This window comes from Zalophus californianus, unplaced genomic scaffold, assembly GCF_009762305.2.
Source record: "Zalophus californianus isolate mZalCal1 unplaced genomic scaffold, mZalCal1.pri.v2 scaffold_23_ctg1_1, whole genome shotgun sequence".
In the NCBI taxonomy this organism is placed as follows: Eukaryota; Metazoa; Chordata; class Mammalia; order Carnivora; family Otariidae; genus Zalophus; species Zalophus californianus.
In genome coordinates, this window is record NW_023365531.1 from 55,961 (window position 1) to 70,752 (window position 14,792).

General features: G+C 43.1%; 1 long non-coding RNA gene across 1 annotated transcript in view; it reads left to right on the top strand.

Moving 5' to 3' along the window:
* Nucleotides 1-6,546: 6,546 nt before the first annotated feature.
* The window catches only part of LOC118356670, a 57,848-nt gene continuing 49,602 nt past the window's right edge, over nucleotides 6,547-14,792 (top strand). The window contains exon 1 of the long non-coding RNA XR_004819871.1: nucleotides 6,547-6,751. This is a non-coding gene — a long non-coding RNA (uncharacterized LOC118356670). The remainder of the gene's footprint in view (nucleotides 6,752-14,792) is intronic.

The window sequence follows — 14,792 nt, forward strand, 5'->3', positions numbered from 1 at the left end:
CCTTAATAGTTTCAGGGATGATTAGATTACTTTCTACTCTTTTGGGGTCAGGCATAAAAGCAGCTCATGAGAAGTTGCACTTGCCCTCGTGTCCAGTTAATTTGAGATGTGTTTCTTCCATGTCCATCATACCAGGGTGTGTGAGGTTGCCAGGATCATCCATAGAAACTGAGCTGCCTGTTCTTTCAGTCTGGAGTGAGCATCAGCAAGAATGGTTCACTCAACAAAGTAGGGCTTGAGAGAGAGGAAAAAGGAACCAGAATGGTGACAAATGAGCTTGAGGCTGGTTCTGTTGAGGTCAGCCCCTTAAGGAAATAAAGTTGTAGAGATATGCATCATATATATGTGATACATGTATGACTTTTAAAGAAAGACTTACTATGTCTCAGGTACTATAGAAGCCCTTTAAATAAGGCCCCTCACTTATGTTCAAAATACCCCATGAGGTAGATGCTGTATTTATCCTCATCTTATAGATAAAGAAACTGAGAGACAGAGAGATTAAGTAATTTGCTCACGGTCACACAGCAGGTAGTGAAACTGGGATTTAAACTCAGAGCGTCTTGCTCCATAGCCTATACTGGAGTGTAGTGTAGCTTTAGTACCGATAAAACTTATTATATATATGTCATACTCTGGTTGCCCTCAACTCAGGCAACATGGGGCCAAGCTTTGCAGGGGTCCTGCATCTTGAACAATGCCCCAGGGTTATGCAGGAATATAGGGACTGTCACTGGGGCCAGATTAGACCCAGCAAGGGCAAGGCACTCTTAGAGCTACTTGTGAATCTGGAGTGCCCTGCATTGTCACCCTACGTTTCTGTTAGCATACTTGCCTTCCTAGGGTCATACTACAGTGGAAATGTGACATCACCTTCCTCTGCCATTTAACTCCAGTGTAGGCAGAAGCTTCCACCGACATTCCAATCACTGTCTTGGTTTTGAGGAGAATTCCGTACTCGAATATATCTGCTCTTTGTTCTCAGTACCTTAGAAAATACCAAAATCAAAAAAACTAATGCCTATACCTCAGTACCCTTAGAAAAGTACCATAATCAATAAAAATAATGCCTATGCCCTCACTCTTGTTTGCATCCAGGTACGGCCGTGTGATTGATGTTTGCCTGTGGAATGTGAGCAGATAGGGGCCACTCCTGAATTTGAGTCTCAAGACACTGGACATGTTTCTACATGTCCTCTTTCCCTCCTTCTTCTTCCTTCCTCCTTCCTCCTCCTCCTCCTCCTCCTCCTCCTTCCTCCTTCCTCTTCCTCCTCCTCCTCCTCCTTCTCCTCCTTTTTTTTTAAGTAAGCTCCACACCCAGCATGAAGCCCAACGCGGGGCTTGAACTCACAACGCTGAGATCAAGACCTGAAATGAGATCAGGAGCTAGATGCTTAACTGACTGACCTACCCACCCAGGCACCCCTTTTAAAAAAAAAATTTTTTTTAAGTAGGCTCCATGCCCAACATGGGGCTCGAACTCATGACCCTGAGATCAAGAGTCATCTGCTCTTCTGACTGAGCCAGCCAGGCGCCCCTCTTTCCCTTCTTAAGAACTGGAAAACAGAGATGCCTGTGACCCCAATTTCATCAAACAGGCATGAACAGTGCCCTACACTCTTCTTACTCAGAGTATGGGTCCACAGCCTGGCAGCCTGACATCATATTGGAACTTGTTAGAAATGCAGAATCTCAGGCCCTCCTCTGACCCCTGATGAGAATCTGCATTTTTAGCAAGAGCCCTAGCTGATGCACATGCACATGAAAGTCTGATGAACCAACAACAGAAAAATCCTGCTTCTCTGAGTATCACATGGAGTGTGGCTTTCCTGATAACTGGTCTTCTCATCTCAGGACTGTTAGGTAAGAGAGGAATAAGCATCTATGGTGAGCCACCATAGTTTGAGGTCTCTTTTTTATAATAATTTAGCCTTCATCCTAAGGAGTACAGTACTGTTATCCTGATTTTAAGGACAAGAAAACTGAGATTTGGAAAGTGTATCATCAGAGTCCTCACAGGAAATAGAATTCAACTTGGGTGGTTGGAATAAATGGATTTTCATAAAGGGAGCAGGACAAGGTTAAGGATAGAGGGCTAGTATAGGGTCCCCTTTCAAGAAGTTGAGCAGTAAAGGGAAGGAAGCCAACTGGGAGCTAGAAGTTACAGTCTGGGGGTTGAGAATCTGAATGTATTTGTGAGCAGTGAAATATGAGAGAATTAGGTGAAAGGAGATGATCAGTGGGATCTTGAAGAAGGCAAGGGGCAGAATAAAAGCATGACTTGTGGGGAGAAGAGGTCTGCTTCTCTGAGATGGGGGGAAAGGAGGAACAGATGTGTGTGGATGTGGTCAGTCTGGGATGTGCATGTGTGACTAGCCTGCAGGGAGCTCACGCCTTCTCTGCATAGGAGACCAGGTTTTGTGCTGAGAGAGAAGGGACCATCCTCTGTGCTTGTTGAGGAGATTGGGTCTGAACCAGGTGGGGGAAGGTGATGAATCGGTGTGGGGAAGGGCTGAGTCCAGTCTCACAATCTCTCCTGCTGTAGGACTTCTGCTTTGTTCCTGGGCACAAGGGGTTAAATTGGAGAGCCTCTTCTGGTGTGGTAAAAAGCAAGGATCTGGTGAGGAATCCCCTGTGTGAGATAAAATTTGGTAGAGAATTTCCTCCGAGTAAAACTGGGCAGTGGTATCGTAACCTGAACTACCATGTGTATATTTGAGGCACTAAAATTTTTTATTATTTCTTTGTCCATTGGCAAAGCTGCACCCTGGACCCAGGGCCTGGCCTGTGTGCTCACCTGGTTGCTTCAAGAGAATGAGCCCGTGTATGATAATAGAGCAGCCCACTTCCGCCTCCCTCATTGGAACCTCCGTTCAGAGTCACATGTGGGAAATTTGTTTGGAAGTTGCCATAATCAGAGTTGGCTGCCAACAGTTCTCTGTATTCTGTGCCAGACGGCCTGCAAAGATGGGGACTTGCCCCAAGGGATTCCAGTTGCTGGCCACCTACTTTGGTTGGGGATGCTCAGGCCCCCGGGAGGCTGCCATTGTATAATCATCTCCACGTTAGGCAGCTTTGCTGGCCAGATCATCGGGCCAGCTGGTGGCTTCTCTTTGGCAGCTGTTTTAAGAAAAGGATTTCTTTTACAGAGACAATGGATTTTTTCATCCATGTTTGAGTGGATTTGTGATCTCTCTTCCAGTGCGGAATTGTTTGCCCAGTTAAAAAAAAAAAAAAAGGGAACAAGGACACTTAATTCTCAGTCTTTCTGTAACTTCTGACTCTTAAGTCTCTAGGGTAAAAGGACTCTGCTTTGTACTTGCTGGGGACATAACCATTTCTGAATCATTTTTTATGTTGGTACATCATGTTGTATATAGGCAGGGGATGATTTTGGAAGCATTAGTCAAGGTTTTCACAAGTCACATAAGGAAAGATTTATACCAGCATAAAATAGTATTATTAGGCATTATGCATGATAATTATGCATTGTGCAATTACTAGACATTTATTTAATCATATATTGTTTTTGACATGAATACATCAAATAATTTTATATAAATGCTTGGTCTTGGGGAGCCTGGGTGGCTCCCTTGGTTAAGTGTCTGCGTTTGGCTCAGGTTATAATCCTGGGGTCCTGGGATTGAGCCCTGAGTCAGGCTCCCGGCTTGATGGGGAGTCTGCTTCTCCCTCTCCCCTGCTTTTGCTCTCTCTTGCTGTCTCTCTCTCTCAAATAAATAAAATCTTTAAAAATAAACAAATAAGTAAATTCTTAGTCTTTTTCTTAACTCTGAGAACTAAATAATTAGGTCCTCTTGGGAGAATGACCTAATTCTGAATGCTGTTTCTTTTTTTTTTTTTTAAGATTTATTTATTTATTTAAGAGAGACAGTGGGTGGGTAAGCGGTGGGGGCGGGAGGGCAGAGGGAGAGGGAGAGAATCTCAAGCAGACTCTCTGCTGAGCGAGGAGCCTGACGAGGGGGCTCAATCCCACGACCTGAGCCAAAATCAAGGGTCAGATGCTTAATGGAGTGAGCCACCCATGTGCCCCTGAATGCTATTTCTTTTTCTTTCTTTCTTTCTTTCTTTCTTTCTTTCTTTCTTTCTTTCTTTCTTTCTTTCTTTCTTTCTTTCTTTCTTTCTTTCTTTCTTTCTCTTTCTTTCTTTCTTTCTTTCTTTCTTCTTTCTTTCTTTCTTTTCTTTCTTTTTCTTTCTTTCTTTCTTTTTCTTTCTTTCTTTCTTTCTCTCTCTTTCTCTCTCTCTCTCTCTCTCTCTCTTTCTTTCTAGGTATTATTTATTTGTCAGAGAGACAGAGAGAGAGAGCACAAACGGGGAGTGGCAGGCAGAGGGAGAAGCAGGCTCCCTGCTGAGCAAGGAGCCTGATGTGGGACTTGGTCCCAGGACCCTGGGATCATGACCTGAGCTGAAGGCAGATGCTTAACCAAATGAGCCACCCAGGCATCCCATGAATGCTGTTTCTTTTTAACAGAAAAGCTAAACTCAATTATTTAATGGTTTGCAAAACAACAGAAAGAAACAAATTAAAATTTGGTTAAAGAAACACATTAAAATAAATTACTAATAGAATAATTCACACAACACACTTTGAGAACTTTTTCTCTGTGACGACTTATGCATTTGTGACAAAATCCCATTGTGCTGTCGTGTGTTCTGTTTGCCAGTGTCATGGACAAAGAAGATGCTTTTCATAAGTGACACTCGAGTAAAGGAATGATGTCTAAATCCACGGCTTTAGTTTTTGCATGTATTTCTGGCTAGATAGTACATTTGTTTTGTTTATGAAAACTTAAATTTATTTTTTAGTTGTAGGCAAATATATCCCAAAATAACCAAGCATGAAAAAAGTGTTCATAGATGTTGTGAAATGGAAAAGTGAGTTGTAATATGTATAGTATGATTCCCAAACTTATAAAACAAAGAAATATATTCCTATACAAATACACAGAAATATATTACCATGTATGTAAATGCATAAAAAAATAATCGGAAGATAGGCTGAGATTTAATTTCATATTCTGTAGACTCTTGCTTGCATTTACTGTTTTCCTGGATTGAGGTACTTCTCGTGTGTGTGGGCAGATGGGAGTAGGTCCTCAGAAATAAAGGACGTGATGCTTCTCAGATGAGGGTGGGGACTGAGGTCTCACGACGAAGTTGAGGTGTTAAGAGATACCACATTATTTTTCAGAGAAGATAAAAAGGTGCAAAATTAGAAGCCTAAAATAACTAAACCCTATTTTTTCCTAAAAATAAAAAAAAATGCTCTACATTCATTTATTCCCAATTGTTATATTGTCACCACTATATATTTGAGGTTTGGATAAAATTTACTTAATCAAAAAAAATATTACAAGCAAAGGAAATTTCCAAGCAATGAATACCAACAATTTGTTAACCTGTGGAAAATGAGCTTGATTTAAGTCAAACAGATCCCATTCGCTGTATTAACAGGTATTCTAATGAGAAGGTGGTTTAAGAGAAAAAGAGAAAGGCCAATGAAGAAATACAGCATATATTGCTACTGTGTGTCTCGGGCTTATCTTATAGCCCGTCATAAATGTGCCTGTTTAGGGCTGTGTTAAATTGTTACAGAAGCGATGCCAAGTGCTGAGCAGATTCATAAATATAATAACAGATTATTATAGCAAAGACATTTTATTGCAGCCCAGGAGCCAATGATGTCTGATTTATGAAGACCTAAAACACACCTACAATTTAAAGTAGGCCCCCGGGGAAGCTCTTGGTGAGTCATCAAGCCCAAGGCAATTATTGGCAGAATTAAATTCTGGCTAATTTCCTTAGTGCCGGCGTGTCCAGTGCTCTCATTAACTGCACTAGTTACTGATGGAAACGACATCGTCTTTCAGTGCAGGGCACTTGGCTGAAGTGGGGCCAGCCTCCTGCAAAGTGCCTGCAAGATTGGTTTGGAGTATTCTGAAGTGGTTTGGGGGTCCCCAGAGACTCGTAGGCATGGTATAGTGACTCCTGTCAGGGCTTCCTTGGCCTCAGTGGAAAGTTCTGAAGTGAGACTGTGCTAATGCCAGGCTCGGTTGCTAAGACAGCTTGTGTGTATTATTATGTGGGAAGAAGAGATTCAGCAACACAACTCACCTCCCCTCGCGGGGAGAAGGATGTGAAAGGGAGGGCAGGGACCCGGAGGAGAGAGATGAAGTAAAGGAAGGACAAAAGCTGGAGATGAGTCTGGAAAAGCCTCCAGGCACAGTCACTTCCAGGGCAGAGGAAGCTGCAGTCGAGGATAATTGCAAGCCAGAGAGCATACAGTGTATTGAGTTCAGGTGTCTTAGGAAGGTGTCAAGAAGCGAAAGGAATGGGAGATGAGACAAAGATGCCAAGGTTTGCTGCAGCAAGCTGGAGGAGAGGGGACACTCGGTGGAGCGGGGTGGGGGAAAATAAAAAATGCCTTTGCATTTACGGGGTGAGTGTTTACCCGCACAGCACAGGCTTTGAGAACTTTCTCTGTGACGACTTCTGCATTTGTGACAAAATCCCATTGTGCTGTCGTGTTTTCTGTTTGCCAGTGTCATGGACAAAGCAGGATGCTTTTCATAAGTGACACTTGAGTAGAGGAAGGATGATGTCTAACTTCGGTCTCTAAATGGCTAAGAGCTTAATGCCATGGGACAGGGTGGAGAGCCAGGATGCAGGAAGATTGGACTTGAGCCAGACCCGAGAACGTGGCTGTCACAGAGATGTGGGCATCACACTTGTGGTAAAAGACGTGGCAGAAATACGTCAGATTGATTCCAGAGTACTTCACCTTTTCCTTGCAAGCAAGGGGAGAATAGTTTGTGTATCACTTGAGGCATAGGTGTGGCGTTATCAGGGATGTGGGGAACTCTGAGATGAAGATAGAGGGCGAATTGAGACCAGGGGTGTCATTGGAGCCAACAAAAGAGAGTGTAATTAGAATCCTGAGAGCACCACCAGAGAGTCGCAAGCATAAAGAGGAGAAAGAAAGGAAGAGTCAAAGATTCTCCTAAGGATTGTAGTACAGCTCTAGGAAATTGAAGAAGTTAAATAACGTAGATTTATCAGCAGATGTCTGGAGGAACCAACTAGAATAATTTGCTTCATATGCTTAAGAAAAACAGCTGCAGAAAATCAATAAAGGGACTAGCAAGGAATCAGGATGGAATAGGGAGGCATTTTTTAAAGGATCCTCCAAGCCCAGGAGGCATCAGAGAAAGTTATTAGATCTATTATGACAGACTCCGTGTTTTAGGATAAGAAATTACACCTTTAGTGATTATGGCATATAGTGAGCTATGGGCAGCAGGTTGGTGAAATTTCAGTGACTGCCTACTGTTTACGTATTTGCCTATGCTCTGTGGTTCAAGAGAAGGGGCTCGCTCATATTCTCACTCGCTTTATGACGCTCTCATCTCTGTAATTCTTTGTGTGTTAAAGTGGCATACTTTGGGCAAAGTATTATGAGAACTCTTTCAGCAGTGTCTAATCTGAAGACAAAAAAGATGATTTTCTAAGAGTTAGATTATTATATATATATATTTTTAGATATTTAGTGATCATACTTTATGCATATTTTTATTTGTGTTATGAAAGCTACTATAAAGTTATTAATATCTCTCACTTTCTAGGTTCTATAGCTATAGGGCAATACTGACATCTTATTTTTAGGGTATACTTTTAAAGGTGACATTTGAAAATTGTGTTAATCTTTTCATTATTGGATTGACTTTCCAATACAAGAGAAAAAGCATACTGGAGTATCTGATTTTTGGTTTTGCTTTTGTTTTTGCTTCCAATATCTGAATTCCTTTCCTATGTTAGGGTTTCTGAAAGTTGACAATCACTGATGCTTAATTTCCCCGCTTTCTACAAAGCTGTGATCTAGAAATGTGACCGAGACTAGGCCAGTCAGAGGCATGTGCCCTGGACTTGGAATTGGGAATGAGTAACAGAGAAACAGGGAAAGTTGGGAGTTCTTTTGCCACCAGTAAGAGTGACAGCAACAGCCACTTGCTGGGGCGTGGGGTCAGCAGTGTCAAGGGTGGTGTAAGCTGGAGCGTTGCCTGCTTGGTAGGGTGTCACGGGTGGGGTCTGTGGTATGACTTTATTTAGCCTGTTAAAATGCATATTCAGTGTTAAAAATGCTTCTTAAAAGTGCAGATTTCTGGGTTCCACTCCCAAATTACTGAGCAAAAAGTTCTGGGTGTGAGTCTCAAGAATCTGAGTTTTAAAAAGTTTTCAGTTGATTCTAATCCACACTAAGATTTGAGGATCCCCACCTTAAGCGGTGAAGGAAGAGGGGGGTAGAATACCGTTTCCCCTTATTACTGCCCCTGAGTCTGCCCTGAGTTCTCTGTTCTGAAGACCACATTTTACATTCTTGCCGAGCAAAGTGTGGGCTGGAGACCAGCAGCATTGGCATCACCTGGACCACCTGTTAGAAACAGAGACTCTGGGGCCCTATCCTGGACCTCCTGAATCAGAATCTGCAGCTTAACAAGATCTCCAGCTGATGTACATGCACAGTAGAACCTGTGAAGCACTGCTCCGTATTAAGTTAATATCAAACAGAAGGGGAAGGATTTACCTGTCAGGTGTAAGGGTTAGGCCAATAACTAACTCTGCCTTCTTCTCCATGCTCTCAGCCAATGGGGAGTGAGACCCAGGAATCAGATGAAGGTGGATCAGAATGCCAACCTGTTTACTGAGAAAAGCTGCGTTGGAAGACATGACTTAGGTGGAGTCAAGCATGCTTGTTCACCCTTTCCTGAATTGAGCGTAACCTCCCGAATATCAGACCTCCCTGGCAGCTCTGCCTCACTAAACTCCCATGTGGCCAGGGCACCAGAGCGCAGCATACCCTTCCCTACAGACAGACAGAGAAGGGTTGACGAAGGCTGAGAAGCTGGGAGGGGCTAAGGCACGGCTGCCAGGTTTCTGCTTCCCACAGTGAGGGGAGCTGACCGGATTTACTCCTCCTTGCCGTGAGGGACAAGGCAAGCCACTCCACCTGCTTTTCCGTCGAACATCAGGATGCAAGACGACGATGCAAGAGCCTTCAGAGACTTGGGAGACCACGAATCACTTTGGGCAGCCAGCCCAGGTGGCCTCAGAGTCACTTTGACACATGGTCTGCGATGACATCTTGTGGAGTCTGGGTAGGCAGCCCCTCTCTCCTACCCAGCTGCCTCTTTCTTCTGTCTTCCTAATACATGCTGGTTCCACAGCTGCCAAGGGCGGGGAACCCCATGGAAACCCAGCTGGTGGCTACATCTGTAGATGAACCTCTGGAGGCAGGAGCCATTTGGCAAGTTGTAGATTTTTGAGGCGAGAGGGCTGCATTTCACCCCTTGCTAAGATCAGGTCACCTTGAAATCTTCTTTTGGGCGCTGAGGAAGCTGCTTTTTTTCCCACGCAGAGGCTTCTCACCTCCATTACATGAAAATGACTCTGAATTCAGACTGATTGCCTTATGCCTAATAGTGTGTTAGTGATATGCAAAACCAGGCATGGAACCCCAGTGTGTCTAGCATCATGTAATCGTTTAATTGGCCATAATGATTTTATTATCTGGGTTTTAAAATGGGACAATCGGCAGTTTTTTCACAGTGCTTCCAGGTTGATTACATATGTAAAAGGGGAGGAGGTATGTAATATGTATATGCCCGGGTAACTGCTTTTTCAAATTACATTCATTCCTCTTCATTTTATTTGAAAGTGTAGGCAGTTCAATATAGTTCAAGGAAAGCATTGTGGTAAACAGCCAGCTTAAATGTGAGCAGTGTAAAGAGCAGCAGCTTGCAGAAATATTGCTATAGATACTAAGACCGCATCCTGCCTCGATACAGACCGCACATAATGGACTCATGTTCAATAGAAGGCCATTACAAAACCGAACTTATTTGCAATGCTACTGTGGGGAAGACAGCTGTCACGGGGAATTAAATACGATCATTCAGAGCTTGAATAAATGAGGTGTCCATTATCTTCTGGCTGTGTTGCAGGCTGCTTGAAGAACACAAATAAATGATCCTGTTGCGGTAACCAGCCCGTGGTTTTGTTTTTTAGTCATAGAAATATGAGAGCGATGGAGGTGGGGGTGAGAAGATAGGGGCACAGAAAAGAAGCCTGGCAGATAAAAAAGGCAAGTGGGCAGAGTTTTATTTTCCCCTTACCCTTCAGAAACCATGGATGCAAGGACATAATCAGAATTCTATTTTTGATGCCTGAAATAGATTTTAATTCTATTAAAGATCTTTTTCAAGATTCATCCCTTCCCCCGAAGACTCAAATCATAGCCAACTCACAAAGGAGGCTGAATGTGAAAGGGTAGAGTCGGGTGTAAACAAAGCTAAGCCTTTGTCCCTTCCCCAAGGCCTTCTCATCCAAATGGATAATAAAGATAACAGAGAACTTCTTCATGGATAATCAATCTGCCAATAAGCATAAAAGATACTTGGACCAGTGCTAGTTTTAAAAATGCCATGAATTATGCAATTAACAGAAAGGGAGGTTTTTCTTTGATCGGCTCTAAGCAACCTATCTGTAAATTCGTTTTCGTACATTAATAACGTGGAGATACTAAGCCCTCATCTCTTTGACACAAAATAGTGAGAAACAATCTTTTAAATATCTAATACAGGTGATTCTAGAACAGGTGGTCTTAGTCTGAAATTATATGACACTGTGGTTGAGGGAGAAAACCCAGCCTCCGGTGAAGAGTGGCTGGTAAGACTGGCTAGAGCTTCCTTCTGAAAGACAGCTAACTGGTGCATAATGACTCCTCGGAAGTAAACACGGTCTTCAAAAACGTCTTGTGTTCTCTAAACTGTCAGCAAAGTTAGCAGTCATCAGAAAAAAAAAAAGTCAATGGATTATGTTTGCATCTGTTTTTATATATCCTAAGGAACTTAGCATTGGACATTTTGTGTTTTGTGGGGTATGAATTTAGGCAGCATATAAATTCAATTCAAGAAGGTATTTTATTTGTAGCTTCTAAGGACTGAGTGCCTTGGTGCTGCTGGTCTGTTAATTCTAACAGTTTGGTTTCAGGCTTTGTATAATATTTTAGAAATGGAATATGAATACTAACTAGAATTCCAAGCACTCCCAGTGTGACAGAGCTGTAAATAAAGATTATTCCTCCAAATTCACAGTATCATTTCTTTCCTATCAAGGCTCATGTATTTTTAGGGTGGTTAAAAATCTATTCCTGTTGGGGTGCCTGGGCGGCTCAGTCGGTTAAGCATCTGCCCTTCTGCTCAGGTCACAATCCCGGGGTCCTGGAATTGAACCCCTGCGTCGGGCTCCCTGCTCAGAGAGTCTGCTTCTCCCTCTCCCTCTGCCCCTCCCCTCCACTCATGTTCTCTCTCTCTCAAATGAATAAGTCAAATCTTTAAAAACATCTATTCCTTTTGAGAGAAGACTGTTCGTGCGCTATTTATTGTGATGGGAAGAGGAAAAGAACATTGGCCTTAAAGTTCTAAAAGAATTCTCTCTAGGGCCGCATGGGTGGCTTAATCAGTTGAGTGTTCGACTCTTGATCTCTGCTCAGGTCTCAGGGTCCTGGGATCGAACTCTGCGTCTGGCTCCAAGCTGGGCATGGAGCCTGGTTGGGATTCTCTCTCTCCCACTCCTTTGGCCCCTCCACCATGTGTGCACTCTCTCTCTAAATAAAAAATAAAAGAATTCTCTCAAGAACCTTGGCTTGGAAAGAACTTTAAGGAGTCATTACATCTTAATGCCTGTGCTAGGAGAGTTGCTCCTAAAGTACTGAAGGTAGAAGTTGTCCTGTATTCAGGATTTCTTACTTACTAGAAGCTTGAATAATTTAGTGTGGGACTAAGTAGGTGTTCTGGCCAGAGCCTCAAGCTTTTTTTGAAATGGATTTTTCTATCTGATTGTAAATGTCATACATATTTATGGTAAAAAATTTCAAGCAATACCGAAATGTATGATGTAGTAAATGAAAGTCCCACATAATCCTGGCCTTCCAGAGATAACTCTGGACAGCCTCATGTACATCATTTCAACATTTTTCCTGCATGTACACAAATCTTTTCACCCCAAAGTTGTACCTATGGTATGATTCCAATGTTTTATTCACTTAGTTGTATGTCATAGACATCTTTTCATATTGGCACATATAGATCTGCTTAATTTTAAAAAATGACTGGATAGTATTCTGTTGTGTATGATAATATATATTCGAGTTTAACCCAGGGATTGGCAAACTATGGCCTGGTGGCTGAATTCTGCCCCCCTCTCCAGTCCGTTCATGTTTTACTGGAACACAGCCATACTCATTCCTTTATATATTATTGTCTGTGGCTGCTTTAGTGCTATAGTAGCAGAGTTAGGTAGTTACAACAGAGACTGCATAGCCTGGGAAGCTGAAAGTATTTACTGTATGGCCCTTTACAGAGAAAGTTGGCCAGCTTTTGATTTAACCAGTCACCTATTAGTTGGATGTATACATTGTTTCTAATTTTGTGTCCTAAAAGTAATGCTGCAATAAGTATATTTGTAAACCCATCTGTGTATTCACTCACCATTTCCTTAGGATAAATTCTGAGAAGTAGGACTGCTGAGTGGTGCCTTAATTTTTATAGACCATTAGGGTTCTAGTTAATAAATTCCTCTTATAAATGGTAACCTGTCACAACCAATTCTTCCTGGCTTAGATTTTAGAATCAGGAAGGAACTTATATTTTGGGCCTATAGTTATTAGCTGTGTGACTGTAGGATTGAATCAATCAATTACTTAATTTCACCAACATTATCAGATGTCGTACAGTTAAAGGGTAGCTCAGCAGGCCCAGGCTGCTCAAGTCGTGCATGTGCCAAAGAAAGGCCTGTCTTCAGAAGGCTTGGCCCTTGATGGGCTCTGGCAGCTTACCCCTGAGTTCTTGCAATATCCCACCTGGGAAGAGTGTGTTTGGATTTTGGTGCTTCGGGCCACTTTGTGTCAGTTTGACCCTACCGCTTCCGCCAAAAGTGTGACGTCGGGTGAACGGCTGTTTTTATCCGCTGAGGCCGCGGGGTCAGGCCAACCTCTGCAGGGCTGGAGACTGAGTAGCTCAGGTCAGTCACACAGGTGCCGCGGGCCCATGGGACCCTCATACGAACCGTGGACGCCGAGGTTCCGTGGGTGAGGAGTCATGACATCTTAGCGTGTCACGGGTGTTGTTGGCACACATGGCGGCTGGCGGAATTCGGCACGGTCCGCGTGGCTCCAGCAGGAGAGGCTCCTGGACTCAGCCCTCTGTGCCTTCTTCTCTGGCTGATCATCTGTATCCTTCGGCTGTAATGAACCACAACGGTGAGTAGAGCAGGTTTTCTGAGATGCGAGTTCTAGCAAATCTTCAAAACTGAGGCTGGTCTTGGGGACTCCAGACTCAGTTATATATATAGTGAGAAGCTCGTCTGTGAAATGAGAAGGCTAGAGAGTGAGGCTTAAACTCAAGACAGAACCTGCACAGAAAGCATGGTCCACTATACTTCCTGTCGGGCCAGGACGTTTGAAGTAATCCCGCTCTAATTTGTCTGTGTCTGTGGCACCCTACCCACGGGTCAAAGTTCCAGAAACGTCAGCTTCGGGCATGCACTGTCTGCCCGGCCCTGCAGTGCTGGAGGTGACGTGGGGGTCTGAACATGGAAGTCTCGAGCACCCTTGACTGTTGTGGGAAAACAGTGCACACATCTCAGTCAGCAGGCATTGATTATCGATTATTCACTGCTGTTCTAGGCACTTGTTCGAAACCAAGAAAGCATCCTTGCCCTCAGGGTGCTTACCAAGGGAATTGATGTGCTATTAGGAAGGAGTGATCGATGCCGGGTAGCCAAAAAATAGCAACTGTATATTTCAGTGTTCAGGTTGCTCAGTTGCCTCATCTGCAAAATGGGGATAATAATGACCATCTAATCAGACTACTGCATGGATTGTATGAGATAATCTTGCATGCTCAGTCTATAGAAAACCCCCAGTAAATTATGTTTATTGTTTGTGGCTAAGAGTGAGAGCTCTAAATTCTGAAGTCAAACCAATTTTTCATTAGCATTGATTTTATGTTACTTAACCTCTCTGAGTAGGAACATATTCTCTGAGGAGGAACCTATGTAGTCACACAGGGCCTTGTGCCTGGTTTAATGATCTCTTGCCACTGCCTTGAAATCTCTAATGATTTTGAACAAGGGGACCCTGCATTTTCATTTTGCACTGGACCCTACAAGTTATCCTGCTGGTCCTGTCTCTGAGCTTCAGTGTCCTCCTGTAAAATGGAGATAATAATATATACCATGTTATTTTTCAACCATCTCATTTTTTAAAAAAGATTTTATTTTATTTTTTACGGATTTTATTTATTTTGAGAGAGTGCATGTGTGCACAGGGGGAGGGGCAGAGGGAGAGAGAGAGAGAAAATCTCAAAGCTGACTCCCACTGAGCGGGGAGCCTGATGTGGGGCTCGTACTCATGACCTTGAAATTATGACCTGAGCGGAACAAGAGCTGGTCTGGTTGCCCAACTGACTGACTTACGCCTGGAGATTTTATTTTTAAGTAATCTCTCCACCCAACATGGGGCTCCAACTCACGACCCGGAGATCAAGAGTCCCACCAACTGAGCTGGCCAGACGACCCTGAACAATCTCATTTTTAACTCTTTAGTTAAAAGTTTTTATTCTTTTCCATTTGTCTCCTTTTTGGATATATCACACTGTGTGCTCATATGGGTCCATCTCATTTATTTTATAGAAAGAAAGCAAATTTCATTTCCTGTA